The following is a 14,390-nucleotide window of genomic DNA, read 5'->3' as shown; positions in this document are numbered from 1 at the left end:
CTTTTAAACCTTCATTGACAATCAGGTTCACTATATGGGCACAACACCTAACATGAAGAAATTCCCCACCTAAAACAACCCCTTTCCACCCCTTAATCTTCCTTCTCAAGTAGGTAATCATGGAGTCATTTGAGGAGGCATTATCAACAGTCATAGTGAAGACTCTCTCAATACCCCAAGCATGCAAACATGACTCAATGACTTTACCAACACTCTCTCCCTTGTGACTTGAAATTTGACAAAAGTTTATAATCCTTTTTTGCAAAGTCCACTCACTATCAACGTAGTGTGCAGTTAGACACAAATAATTAATATTTTGCACGGATGTCCAACAATCAGTTGTTAGGCAAATCCTTTGACTGCCCTTACTAAATTCAGCCCTTAGTTTCTTCCTCTCTTCCAAGAAAAGTTGGTAAATGTCCTTAGCAATCGTAACACGGGAGGGGATAGAGAACCTAGGCTGCATCACTTGACAAAAATTCTTAAATCCTTCACCTTCAACAAACCTAAATGAAAGCTCATCTACAATCACCATTTTTGCTAACGCTTTTCTGCAATGCTCCTTGTTAAAGCCTATAGCAACAAGACTACTCCCAGTTTCAGTATTTGTTTGGAAACTCAGAGTTTTTTGCCTTTTGTCTTGGTTCCTATATGGGTATTTCTTGCATTGCTTTTCTATGTGAACCTTCATACTACTGGTACCGTGTCTCCTACTATCACACGCATATGTTGCCCCACAATAAATACACTTACACCTAGGCTCATTTGGATCCCCACTCTCTATGATTTTAAAATGATCCCAAACAGGAGACTTTTTTTGTGACTTCTTCCTCTTTTTACTGTCTCCCTCCTCTTTTTCGTTTTCAATTGTAGTGCCCAAATTAGGTATAGGAGTAGGGCTGGGTGTGGGAGTGGGCAATGTAATGGGCTCTTTAGGCATAGAGACACTTTCAGTTTCAGCAGAAGACTTGCAAGTGCTTTCAGAAGTTTTGATGATAAATTTTTCCATCTAGCACGCAAGTAACCTAAAAAATAGATAACATATCACATTTTCAACGTCTAGTGAAAAGCCAACATATCACATATAAAAGCAACTTGTTCCTAACAGATTGTTTGTGCATATTACATATATATATATATATGTTGCATTGTTCGCGGGAAAGCAACTTAAACTATATTTCAACATTGAAGAAAGCAAGCAACACATGAATTCCAAACCGTTCTCTAACCTTTCTGTTTTCAATTGCTTTCTCTTCTTCCTGAATTCCAAACCAGAAACCAAAATCTTCAAAGTCTTCACTCTTCTTCAATCTTCCTCGGCTGGAAACAAACAAGCAGAAACAAAAAGATCAACTCATGAGCAGAGCCAGAAACAAACAAGCAGAAACAAAACCAGGCAATCAAAAACAGAAAACTCTAAGATTTATTGGATTTTAAGACATAATCAGCATTCAAAGTTAGGCTTTCATACAAATAAAAAAATTCAAAACGTGGAAGGCCTGCCACTATAAGGCTCTGTGCTGCAGAAAAATTCAAAACAACCCCAGTTTTTGCCTATAAATACATTAACATCTGCATTGAAACATCAAGGCTAGAACTTACCAAGAGGCAGCAGCTCCTCCTCAAATGAACTTTCAGAAGAAAATGAGAGAGTAAGATTGCTAAATTGAACAAGAGGCAGTAGCTCCTCAGTCCTGCCCTGCGTCAAAATTCAACATGCAGCCATTAATTTAGGCATCAATTCAGGCAGGAAAAATTCAACATGCAGCCATCAAGAGGTGGATTCGTGGACGACTGAAATGACAACAAAACTAAACCGGTGATAAAACGACAACAAAACTAAACGTTGAAATGTTGGACAACAAAACTAAAAACCTTCTTTCTCATGCTAAAAATGACAACAAAACTAAACCTTCTTTCTCATGGACGACTGAAATGTTGGAATTCCAAACCGATGATAACACAACAAAGTTTATTTCTTTCTCATGCTTTTATTTCAGATTTGTGTTAATGTTGGTTTGGAGTCCAACACACATACGGTGAAAAAACAAAAAAACATGCAGATTGATCAACGTTGACAATCCGGTGACAATCCAAAAAAACACATACGGTGACAATCCGGTGATAAGTTGATAACACACATCAATCAAGCAAAAAAACACTTACGGTGAAAAAAACTAGAAGATTGAGGCGGTGCGTGTGATTACGAAGGCTGGAACTGGGAGGCTGGGACTGGCGGCGGTGACTGTTGACTAGGAGGCTAGGTCTGGCGGCGGCGAGTGGCGACTGGGAGGCTGGGACTGGCGGCAGTGAGTGGCGACTGGGTGGGTGGGAGGAAGGAAAAATGAAACTGAAGAGTGAAAGAATCTGGGGGATTAGGAATTTAGGGTTACTCTGAGTTATGACTCTCACTCACACGACAAAGACAAACGACACAAGTAACAGTGTCACACAACAACACATTACTCTGTCTCTCATTAGTAATTAAACGGCCGGGTCGGGGCAACTAGGGTGAGCAGTTGCCCCACCCGCGGCCCAACCCGTAAATTGTGGGTTGGGACTATTATAATCCGAAAATTTTTTTAAAAAAAAATCAACCCAACATTTTCAGGTAGGGTCGGGCGGGTTTGTCGGGTTCGGGTTAAATTCTTACACCCCTAGTTTTGGCTGAAAAAACTAGGTTGGTAAGCTACGCGATGTCATGTTTGTAGAGCTCAAAAAGTGCTTTGATTTGGTATATTATATGCCCAACAACGATTTCTGGATCAAAAGTTATGGCCGTCTTCAGTCACAGTTCTCTGATTTTTTTCCCCCGAAACTGATCAAAACAAGTGAATTTTGGTCCAAAGAATTGGGTTGGCAAGCTACGCCTTGCCATTAATGTAGAGTTCAAAAAGTGGTTCAATTTGGTATATTATTTGCCCAGCACCGATTTCTGGATCAAAAGTTATGGCCGTCTTCAGTCACAGTTTTCTGATTTTTTTTCCTCTGAAATTGATGAAAACAAGTGAATTTTGGCCCACAAAATTGGGTTGGCGGGCTATGCCCAGCCACATCTGTAGAGCTCGAAAAGAGCTTCGATTTGGTATATTATAGGCCCGCAACTATTTCTGGATCAAAAGTCATGGCCTTCTACAATCACAGTTCTTCGATTTTTTTTCCCCCGACACTGATGAAAACATTTGAATTTTGGCCCAAAAAATTGGGTTGGCGGGCTACGCCCAGCCACATTTGTTGAGCTTGAAAAGAGCTTCGAGTTGGTATATTATATGCCCTGCGACAATTTCTGGATCAAAAGTTTTGGCCGTCTTCAGTCACAGTTTTCCGATTTTTTTTCCTCCGAAACTGATGAAACAAAGTGAATTTTAGCCCAAAAAATTGGGCTAGCAAGCTACACCCTGCCACATTTGTAGAGCTCAAAAAGAGCTTCGATTTCGTATATTATAGGCCCCGCAATGATTTCTGGATCAAAAGTCAAGTCTGTCTTCAGTCACAGTTCTCCGATTTTTTTTCCTCCGGAACTGATGAAAACAAGTTAATTTTTGCCTAAAAATTTGGGTTGGCGGGCTGCACCCTGCCACATTTATAGAGCTCCAAAAGAGCTTCGATTTGGTATATTATAGGCCGAGCAACAATTTCTGGATCAAAAGTTATGGCCGTCTTCTGTCACAAATCTCTGATTTGTTTTCCTCTGAAACTGATGAAAACAAGTGAATTTTGCCCCAAAATTTGGATTGGCAGGCTAAGCACTGCCACGTTTGTAGAGCTCAAAAAGGGCTTTGAGTTGGTATATTATAGGACCAGCAGCGATTTCTGGATCAAAAGTTTTGACCCTCTTCTGTCACAGTTTTCCGGTTTTTTTCCTCCGACACTAATGAAAACAAGTGAATTTTAGCCCAAAAAATTGGGTTGGTGAGCTACGCCCTACCACATTTGTAGAGCTCGAAAAGTGCTTCGATTTGGTATATTATATGCCCAGCAATGATTTCTGGATCAAAAGTTATTGTCGTCCTCAGTCACGGTTTTTTGATTTTTTTTCCCCCAAAACTGATGAAAACAAGTGAATTTTAGCCCAAAAAATTGGGTTGGCGGGCTACGCCCTGCCACGTTTGTAGAGCTCAAAAAGAGCTTTGAATTGGTATATTATAGGCCCCGCAACGATTTCTGGATCAAAAGTCATGGCTGTCTTTAGTCACAGTTCTCCGATTTTGTTTTCCTCCGAAACTGATGAAAACAAGTGAATTTTGGCCCCAAAAATTGGGTTCGCGGGCTTTGCCCTGCCACGTTTATAGAGGTCGAAAAGAGCTTTGATTTGTTTATCATAGGCCCAACAACAATTTCTGGATCAAAAGTTATGTATGTCTTCAGTCACAGTTCTCTGATTTTTTTTGCCCGACACTGATGAAAACAAATGAATTTTGGCCCAAAAAATTGGGTTGGCGGGCTACGCCATGCCACGTTTGTAGAGTTCGAAAAGAGCTTTGATTTGGTATATTATATGCCCAGCAACGATATCTGGATCAAAAGTTATAGCCGTCTTCAGTCACAGTTTTCTGATTTTTTTCTTCCGAAACTGATGAAAACATGTGAATTTTGGCCCAAAAAATTGGGTGGTGGACTACGCCCTATCATGTTTGTAGAGCTCGAAAAGAGCTTTGATTTTGTATATTATAGGCCCAGCAACGATTTGTAGATCAAAAGTTATGGATGTGTTCAGTCACAGTTCTCTGATTTTTTTTCCTCCGAAACTGATGAAAACAAGTGAATTTTGCCCCCAAAAATTGGGTTGGTAGGCTATGCCCTAGCACATTTTTAGAGCTCGAAAAGAGCTTCAATTTGGTATATTATAGGCCCGGCAACGAATTCTGGATCAAAAGTTATGGCCGTCTTCAGTCACAGTTCTGCGATTTTTTTCCCCCGAAACTGATGAAAACAAGTGAATTTTAGCCTAAAAAATTTGGTTGGTGCGCGACGCTCTGCCATGTTTGTAGAGCTTAAATAGAGCTTCGATTTGGTATATCACATGCCCAGCAACGATTTCTAGATCAAAAGTTATGGCCGTCTTCAGTCACAGTTTTCTGATTTTTTTTCCCCCGAAACTGATGAAAATAAGTGAATTTTAGCGCAAAAAATTGGGTTAGCGGGCTATGCCCTGCCATGTTTGTAGAGCTCAAAAAGAGCTTTGATTTGGTATATTGTAGGCCCCGCAAGGATTTCTGGATCAAAAGTCATGGCCGTCTTCAGTCACAGTTCTCCAATTTTTTTTTCTCCGAAACTAATGAAAACAAGTGAATTTTGGCCCCAAAAATTGGGTTGGCAGGTTACGCCCCACCACATTCGTAGAGCTCGAAAAGTGCTTTGATTTTGTATATTATAGGCCCAGCAACGATTGCTGGATTAAAAGTTATGGCCGTATTCAGTCACAGTTATCTGATTTTTTTCCTCCGAAACTGATGAAAATAAGTGAGTTTTGGCCCAAAAAATTGGGTTGGTGGACTACACCCTACCACGTTTGTAGAGCTCAGAAAGAGCTTTGATTTGGTATATTATAGGCCTAGCAACGATTTCTGGATTAAAAGTTATGGCCGTATTCAGTCACAGTTCTCTTATTTTTTTCCCCCGACACAGATGAAAACAAATGAATTTTGGACCAAAAAATTGGGTTGGCGAGCTACGCCTTGCCACGTTTGTAGAGTTTGAAAAGAGCTTCAATTTGGTATATTATATGCCCAGCAACGATTTCTGGATCAAAAGTTATGTCCGTCTTCAGTCAAAGTTTTCTGATTTTTTTTCCTTCGAAACTGATGAAAACAAGTGAATTTTGGCCCAAAAAAATAGTTTGGTGGGTTACGGCCTACCACATTTGTAGAGCTCAAAAAAGCTTCGATTTGGTATATTATAGGCCCAGCAACAATTTCTGGATCAAAAGTTTTGGCCGTATTCAATCACAGTTCTCTGATTTTTTTTCCTCCGAAACTGATGAAAACAAGTGAGTTTTGGCCCAAAAAATTGGGTTGGTAGGCTACGCCCTGCCACATTTGTAGAGCTCAGAAAGAGCTCCGATTTTTTTTCTTATATGCCCAGCAATGATTTCTGGATCAAAAGTTCTGGCCGTCTTCAGTAACAAGTTTTCAATTTTTTTTCCTCCGAAACTAATGAAAACAAGTGAATTTTGGCCCTAAAAATTGGGTTGGCGGGCTATGCATTGTCATGTTTGTAGATCTCGAAAAGAGCTTCGATTTGGTATATTATACGCCCAGCAACGATTTCTGGATCAAAAGTTATGGCCGTCTTTAGTCACAGTTCTCCGATTTTTTTTTCCCCGAAACTGATGAAAACGGCCATAATGTTTTATCTATAAATCATTACTGGGCCTATAATATACCAAATCGAAGCACTTTTCGAGTTCAACAATCATGGCATTGCGTAGCTTACCAACCAAATTTTTTGGGCCAAAATTCACTTGTTTTCATCAGTTACGGAAGAAAAATATCAGAGAACTGTGACTGAAAACGACCGTAACTTTTTATCTAGATATCGTTACTGGGCCTATAATACACCAAATGGAAGCTCTTTTTGAGCTCTATAATCATCGCAGGGCATTGCCCGCCAACCCAATTTTTCAGGCTAAAATTCACCTGTTTTCATCAGTTTCGGAGGAAAAAAATCGGAGAACTATAACTTAAAACGGCCATAACTTTTTAATTACTAATCGTTACTAGGCCTATAAAATACCAAATCAAAGCTCTTTCGAGCTCTACAATCCTGGTAGGGCATAGCCCTCCAACCCAATTTTTCAGACAAAAATTCACTTATTTTCATCAGTTTCAGAGGAAAAAAATCGGAGAACTGTGACTGAAAACGGCCATAACTTTTTATCTACAAATCGTTACTGGCCCTATAATATACCAAATCGAAGCGCTTTTCGAGCTCAACAATCATGGTAGGAAGTGGCCCATCAACCCAATTTTTCGGGCCAAAATTCACTTGTGCTCATCAGTTTCGAAGGAAAAAAATCGGAGAATTGTGACTGAAAATGACAATAACTTTTTATCTACAAATCCTTACTGGGCCTATAATATACGAAATCAAAGCTCTTTTTGAGCTCTACAATAATGGCAGGACATAGACCTCCAATCCAATTTTTCGGGTGAAGATTCACTTGTTTTCATCAGTTTTGGACGAAAAAAATCGGAGAACTGTGACTGAAAACGGCCATAACTTTTTATCTACAAATCGTTACTGGGCCTATAATATACCAAATCGAAGCTCTTTTTGAGCTCAACAATCATGACAGGGCGTGGCCCACCAGCCCAATTTTTCGGGCCAAAATTCACTTGTGTTCATCAGTTGCGGAGGAAAAAAATCGGAGAACTGTGAATGAAAACGGCCATAACTATCTACAGATTGTTACTGGGCCTATAATATACCGAATTGAAGCTTTTTTCGAGCTCTAATATTATGGGAGGGCATAGTCCGCCAATCCAATTTTTTGCGCCAAAGTTCACTTGTTTTCATTACTTTTGGAGGAAAAAAATTAGAGAACTGTGACTGAAAACGTCCATAACTTTTTATATAGATATCGTTACTGGGCCTATAATATACCAAATCGAAGCACTTTTCGAGCTCCACAATCATGGTGGGGCGTAACCTGCTAACCCAATTTTTCGGGCCAAAATTCATTTCTTTTCATCAATTTCAGAGGAAAAAAATCAGAGAACTGTGACTGAAAACGGGCATAATTTTTTATCTACAAATCGTTACTGGGCCTATCATATACCAAATTGAAGCTCTTTTTGAGCTCAACAATCATGGCAGGGCGTAACCCGCCTACTCAATTTTTCGTGCCAAAATTCACTTGTGTTCATCAGTTTCGGAGGAAAAAAATCGAAGAGCTGTGACTGAAAACGGCCATAACTTTTTATCTACAGATAGTTACTGGGCCTATAATATACCAAATTGAAGTACTTTTCGAGCTCTACAATTATGGCAGGGCATAGCCCACCAATCCAATTTATTGGCCAAAATTCACTTGTTTTCGTCAGTTTTGGAGAAAAAAAATAAGAGAACTGTGACTGAAAACGGCCATAACTTTTTTTGTAGATATCGTTACTGGGCCTATAATATACCAAATCGAAGCTCATTTCGAGATCAACAATCATGGTAGGGTGTAGCCCGCCAACCTAATTTTTCGGGCAAAAATTCACTCGTGTTCATCAGTTTCGGAGGAAAAAAATTAGAGAATTGTGATTAAAAACGGCCACAACTTTTTATCTACAAATCGTTACTGGGCCTATAATACACCAAATCAAAGCTTTTTTCGAGCTCTACAATCATGGCAGGGCAAAGCCCTCCAACGTAATTTTTCGGGCCAAAATTCACTTATTTTCATCAGTTTCGGAGGAAAAAAATCGGAGAACTGTGACTGAAAACGGCCATAACTTTTTATCTACAAATCGTTACTGGGCCTATAATATACCAAATCGAAGCTCCTTTCGAGCTCAAAAATTATGGCAAGGCGTAGCCCACCAACCCAATTTTTTGGGCCAAAATTAACTTGTGTTCATCAGTTGCGGAGGAAAAAAAATCGGAGAACTGTGAATGAAAACGGCCATAACTTTTTATCTACAGATTGTTACTGGGACTATAATATACCAAATTGAAGCTTTTTCCGAGCGCTAATATTATTGTAGGCCATAGCCCGCCAATCCAATTTTTTGCGCCAAAGTTCACTTGTTTTCATCAGTTTTGGAGGAAAAAAATTAGACAACTGTGACTGAAAACGGCCATAACGTTTTATATAGATATCGTTACTGGGCCTATAATATACCAAATCGAAGCTCTTTTTGAGCTCTACAATCATGGTAGGGTATAGCCTGCCACCCTAATTTTCAGGCCAAAAGTCACTTGTTTTCATCAGTTTCGGAGGAAAAAAATCAGAGAACTATGACTTAAAACGGCCATAAATTTTCATCTACAAATCGTTACTAAGCCTATAATATACCAAATCAAAGCTCTTTTGGAGCTCTACAATCATGGCAGGGCGTAGCCCTCCAACCCAACTTTTTGGGCCAATATTCACCGATTTTCTTCAGTAGTTTCGGTGGAAAAAAATCAAAGAACTGTGACTGAAAACGGCCATAACTTTTTATATACAAATCGTTAATGGGCCTATAATATACCAAGTCGAAGCTCTATTTGAGCTCAACAATCATGGTAGGGTGTAGACCACCAACCCAATTTTTCGGGCCAAAATTCACTTGTGTTCATCAGTTTCGGAGGAAAAAAATCGGAAGATTGTGACTGAAAACGGCCATAACTTTTTATCTACAAATCGTTACTGGGCCTATAATATACCAAATTAAAGCACTTTTCGAGCTCTACAATCATGGCAGGCCAAAGCCCTCCAACCCAATTTTTGGGGCCAAAATTCACTTGTTTTCATCAGTTTCGGAGGAAAAAAATCAGAGAACTGTGACAAAAAATGGCCATAACTTTTTATCTACAAATCGTTACTGGGCCTATAATATACCAAATCGAAGCTCTTTCCGAGCTCAACAATCATGGCATTCCAAAGCCCTCCAACCCAATTTTTGGGGCCAAAATTCACTTGTTTTCATCAGTTTCGGAGTAAAAAAATCAGAGAACTGTGACTGAAAATGGCCATAACTCTTTATCTACAAATCGTTACTGGGCCTATAATATACCAAATCAAAGCACTTTTTGAGCTCTACAATCATGGTAGGGTATAGCCTGCACCATAATTTTCAGGCCAAAAGTCACTTGTTTTCATCAGTTTCGGAGGAAAAAAATCAGAGAACTGTGACTGAAAATGGCCATAACTCTTTATCTACAAATCGTTACTGGGCCTATAATATACCAAATCAAAGCACTTTTTGAGCTCTACAATCATGGCAGGGCGTAGCCCTCCAACCCAACTTTTTGGGCCAATATTCACCGGTTTTCTTCAGTAGTTTCGGTGGAAAAAAATCGAAGAACTGTGACTGAGAACGGCCATAACTTTTTATCTACAAATCTTTACTGGGCCTATAATATACCAAGTCGAAGCTCTATTTGAGCTCAACAATCATGGTAGGGTGTAGACCGCCAACCCAATTTTTCGGGCCAAAATTCACTTGTGTTCATCAGTTTCGGAGGAAAAAAATCGGAGGATTGTGACTGAAAACGGCCATAACTTTTTATCTACAAATCGTTACTGGGCCTATAATATACCAAATTAAAGCACTTTTCGAGCTCTACAATCATGGCAAGCCAAAGCCCTCCAACCCAATTTTTGGGTCCAAAATTCACTTGTTTTCATCAGTTTCGGAGGAAAAAAATCAGAGAACTGTGACTGAAAATGGCCATAACTTTTTATGTACAAATCGTTACTGGGCCTATAATATACCAAATCAAAGCTCTTTCCGAGCTCAACAATCATGCAGGCCAAAGCCCTCCAACCCAATTTTTCGGGCCAAAATTTACTTGTTTTCATCAGTTTCGGAGTAAAAAAATCAGAGAACTGTGACTGAAAATGGCCATAACTTTTTATCTACAAATCGTTACTGGGCCTATAATATACCAAATCGAAGCTCTTTCCGAGCTCAACAATCATGGTAAGCCAAAGCCCTCCAACCCAATTTTTCGGGCCAAAATTCACTTGTGTTCATCAGTTTCGGAGGAAAAAAATCAGAGAAATATGACTGAAAACGGCCATAACTTTTTATCTACAGATAGTTACTGGGCCTATAATATACAAATTGAAGCACTTTTCGAGTTCTACAATTATGGTAGGGCATAGCCCGCCAATCCAATTTTTTGGGCCAAAATTCACTTGTTTTCATCAGTTTTGGAGGAAAAAAATTAGAGAACTGTGACTGAAAACGGTCATAACTTTTTATCTATATATCGTTACTGGACCTATAATATACCAAATCGAAGCTCTTATCAAGCTCTACAATCTTTGTAGGGCATAGCCCGCCAACCCAAATTTTAGGCCAAAATTCACTAGTTTTCATCAGTTTCGGAGGAAAAAAAAATCGGAGAACTATGACTGAAAACGGCCATAACATTTTATCTACAAATCGTTACTGGGCCTATAATATATCAAATTGAAGCTATTTTTAGCTCAACAATCATCGTAGGGCGTAGCCTACCAACCCAATTTTTCAAGCCAAAATTCACTTGTGTTCATAAGTTTCGGAGGAAAAAAATCGGAGAACTGTGACTGAAAATGGCCATAACTTTTTATCTACAAATGGTACTGGGCCTATAATATACCAAATCGAAGCTCTTTTTGAGCTCTACAACATCGCAGGGCACAGCCCGCCAACCCAATTTTTCACGCCAAAATTCATTTGTTTTCATTTGTTTCGGAGGAAAAAAATCGGAGAGTTGTGACTGAAAATGGTCATAACTTTTTATCTACTAATCGTTACTGGGCCTATAATATACCAAATCAAAGCACTTTTTGAGCTCTACAATCATGGAAGGGCATAACCCTCCAACCCAATTTTTCAGGCCAAAATTCACTTCTTTTCATCTGTTTTGGGGGAAAAAAAATCTGAGAACTGTGACTGAAAATAGCGATAACTTTTTATCTACAAATCGTTACTGGGCCTACAATATACCAAATCGAAGGTCTTTCGAGCTCAACAATCATGGCAAGGCGTAGCCCACCAACCAAATTTTTCATGCAAAAATTCCCTTGTGTTCATCAGTTTCGGAGGAAAAAAATCGGAGAACTGTGACTGAAAACAGACATAACTTTTTATCTACAGATAGTTGCTGGGCGTATAATATACCAAATTGAAGCTCTTTTCCAGCTCCACAATTATGGTAGCGTATAGCCTACCAATCCAATTTTTTGGGCCAAAATTCCCTTGTTTTCATCAGTTTTAAAGGAAAAAAATCAAAGAATTATGACAGAAAACGGCCATAATATTTTATCTTCATATCGTTACTGGGTCTATAATATACCAAATCAAAGCTCTTTTCGAGCTCAACAATCATGGTAGGGCGTAGCCTGCCAACCCAATTTTTCAGGCCAAAATTCACTTGTGTTCATCAGTTTCGGAGGAAAAAAAATCAGAGAACTGTGAGTGAAAACGAGAATAACTTTTTATCTTCAAATCATGACTGGGCCTATAATATACCAAATCAAAGCTCTTTTCGAGCTCTACAATCATGGCCGGGCAATGCCCTCCAACCAAATTTTTCGGGCCTAAATTCACTTGTTTTCATCAGTTACGGAAGAAGAAATCAGAGAACTGTGACTGAAAACGACCATAACTTTTTATCTAGATATCGTTACTGGGCCTATAATATACCAAATCGAAGCTCTTTTGAGCTCTACAATCATGGCAGGGCATAGCCTGCCAACCCAATTTTTCAGGCCAAAATTCACTTGTTTTCATTAGTTTTGGAGGAAAAATATCGGAGAACTGTGACTGAAAACGGCCATAACTTTTTATCTACTAATCGTTACTCGGCTTATAATATACCAAATCCTATTTCTTTTGAAGATCAACAATCATCGTAAGGTGTAGCTTGCCAACCCAAATTTTCAGGCCAAAATTCACTTGTGTTCATCAATTTTAGAGGAAAAAAATCAGAGAACTGTGACTGAAAACGGCCATAACTTTTTATGTACAAATCGTTACTGGGCGTATATTATACCAAATCAAAATACTTTTCGAGCTCAACAATCCAACCCAATTTTTCGGGCTAATATTCACTTGTGTTCGTCAGTTTCGGAGGAAAAAAATCAGAGAACTATGACTGAAAACGGCCATAACTTTTTATCTACAGATAGTTACTAGGCCTGTAATATACCAAATTGAAGCTCTTTTCGAGCTCTACAATTATGGTGGAGCGTAGCCCGCCAATCCAATTTGTTTGGGCCAAAATTCACTTGTTTTCATCAGTTTTGGAGGAAAAAAATTAGAGAACTGTGACTGAAAACGGCCATAACTTTTTTTCTAGATATCGTTACTGGGCCTATAATATACTGATTAACGCCCAAAAGTGATATTCACAAGCGGTAAATATTAGCACAGAAGGGCGGTCATATCCACAGAGAGATAACAAAATAACAAGAATGATTAACAAAATAAAAGCGTTAGAGAAAAGTGAATTAAAAAACAATAAGAGTTTTAGAGATTTTTGTTACAAATAAAATAAAAAGGAGAAAATCTGTATGAAGAAAATGGTAAGGTGTCGAGAATCCCTAATGCTTCGTTTACCAATTCAAGTTTTGATTCACAAAATAAAATAATCGAATAAATTAAATCTCTATGTTGGCTCAGAAAATATTATTATTACAAGTTATCTAAAATCGACAATATATCAATCTGACAATATTGCAGTAAAAGACAATTTGTAAAATAATTTGAATAACAAAACATTGCATGACAGAATTACATAAGAAAAGCGTGACTGAACTTATATAAAAATTGGCACACAATATTTTAAAAAGTAATAGAAAAATAGATGAGATTGAATTTACTCAGATGTTGGAGTTTACAGAATAAGGAATCAAAATCCCGAATTGGGTCACTCCACAGAAGTTTATCTCTAACCTCACCAAGAAAACTCTAGCCTATCTTGCAAAACATTCTCATAAGTCCTAGAGAGAAAATATGAGACTGACAGCAAGACGACAGAAAATTGAATATTAAAAGCTTACAAAAACCTTAGGCTAACCCCTCTATTTATAGTGTTCAGAGGTTGCCTGTCAAATAGGGAAATAAATAGTAAAACTAGAAAATTACAAAAGAAGAGGAAACAAAATAAAATTACACATAAATTAGGAGAAATCATATATTTGATTTGGGGAAGAAATCTGGTAATTTGCTCTGATTTTTGGGGAAGAAATTCGTATTCATCTCAAAGGGAACACGTGTTGAAGCTTGATTGGAGGAAAAGAATAAGGCTGCCACGTGTCACGCGCGGAGTGGAAGAAGGGAGCTGGCGGTTGGAGACAGCTGGGACCCGGTTGACAGCTGGCGCAGTTTCACTGGAATCTCAGGCTGGCAACGCAGACGCGGGACCCACGCGGATTAAGCCTTGGACGCGTGTTAACGTTTGCGTGGAAGTTATGCGCACACTGAGAGGAGGCGTGCTGGTGACGCGCGTGAGGAAGAGTCAGGAAGAGAGGAAGGGCTGGGGCCCACACGGACGGAAAAGACAGTGGCTCGGCTTGGCTCGGCTGACGCGGCTCTCCCTCTGGCTTGTGTGGCTCGGCTGAAAGGCTTAAAAATATGGCTTTCATGGCTTCTTCTTGTGTAGCCTTTTACACTGCTTTCATCTGTAAATAATTAAGCAAAAACTAGACAAATTCCAATTAAAAATATTATGAATAAAAATAATGGAATTGTTTAATTAAAGCT

This window comes from Morus notabilis, unplaced genomic scaffold (assembly GCF_000414095.1).
Source record: "Morus notabilis unplaced genomic scaffold, ASM41409v2 Scaffold370, whole genome shotgun sequence".
Lineage (NCBI taxonomy): Eukaryota > Viridiplantae > Streptophyta > Magnoliopsida > Rosales > Moraceae > Morus > Morus notabilis.
The sequence above is the reverse complement of the archived record's forward strand: the minus strand, read 5'-3'. Positions refer to the sequence as shown.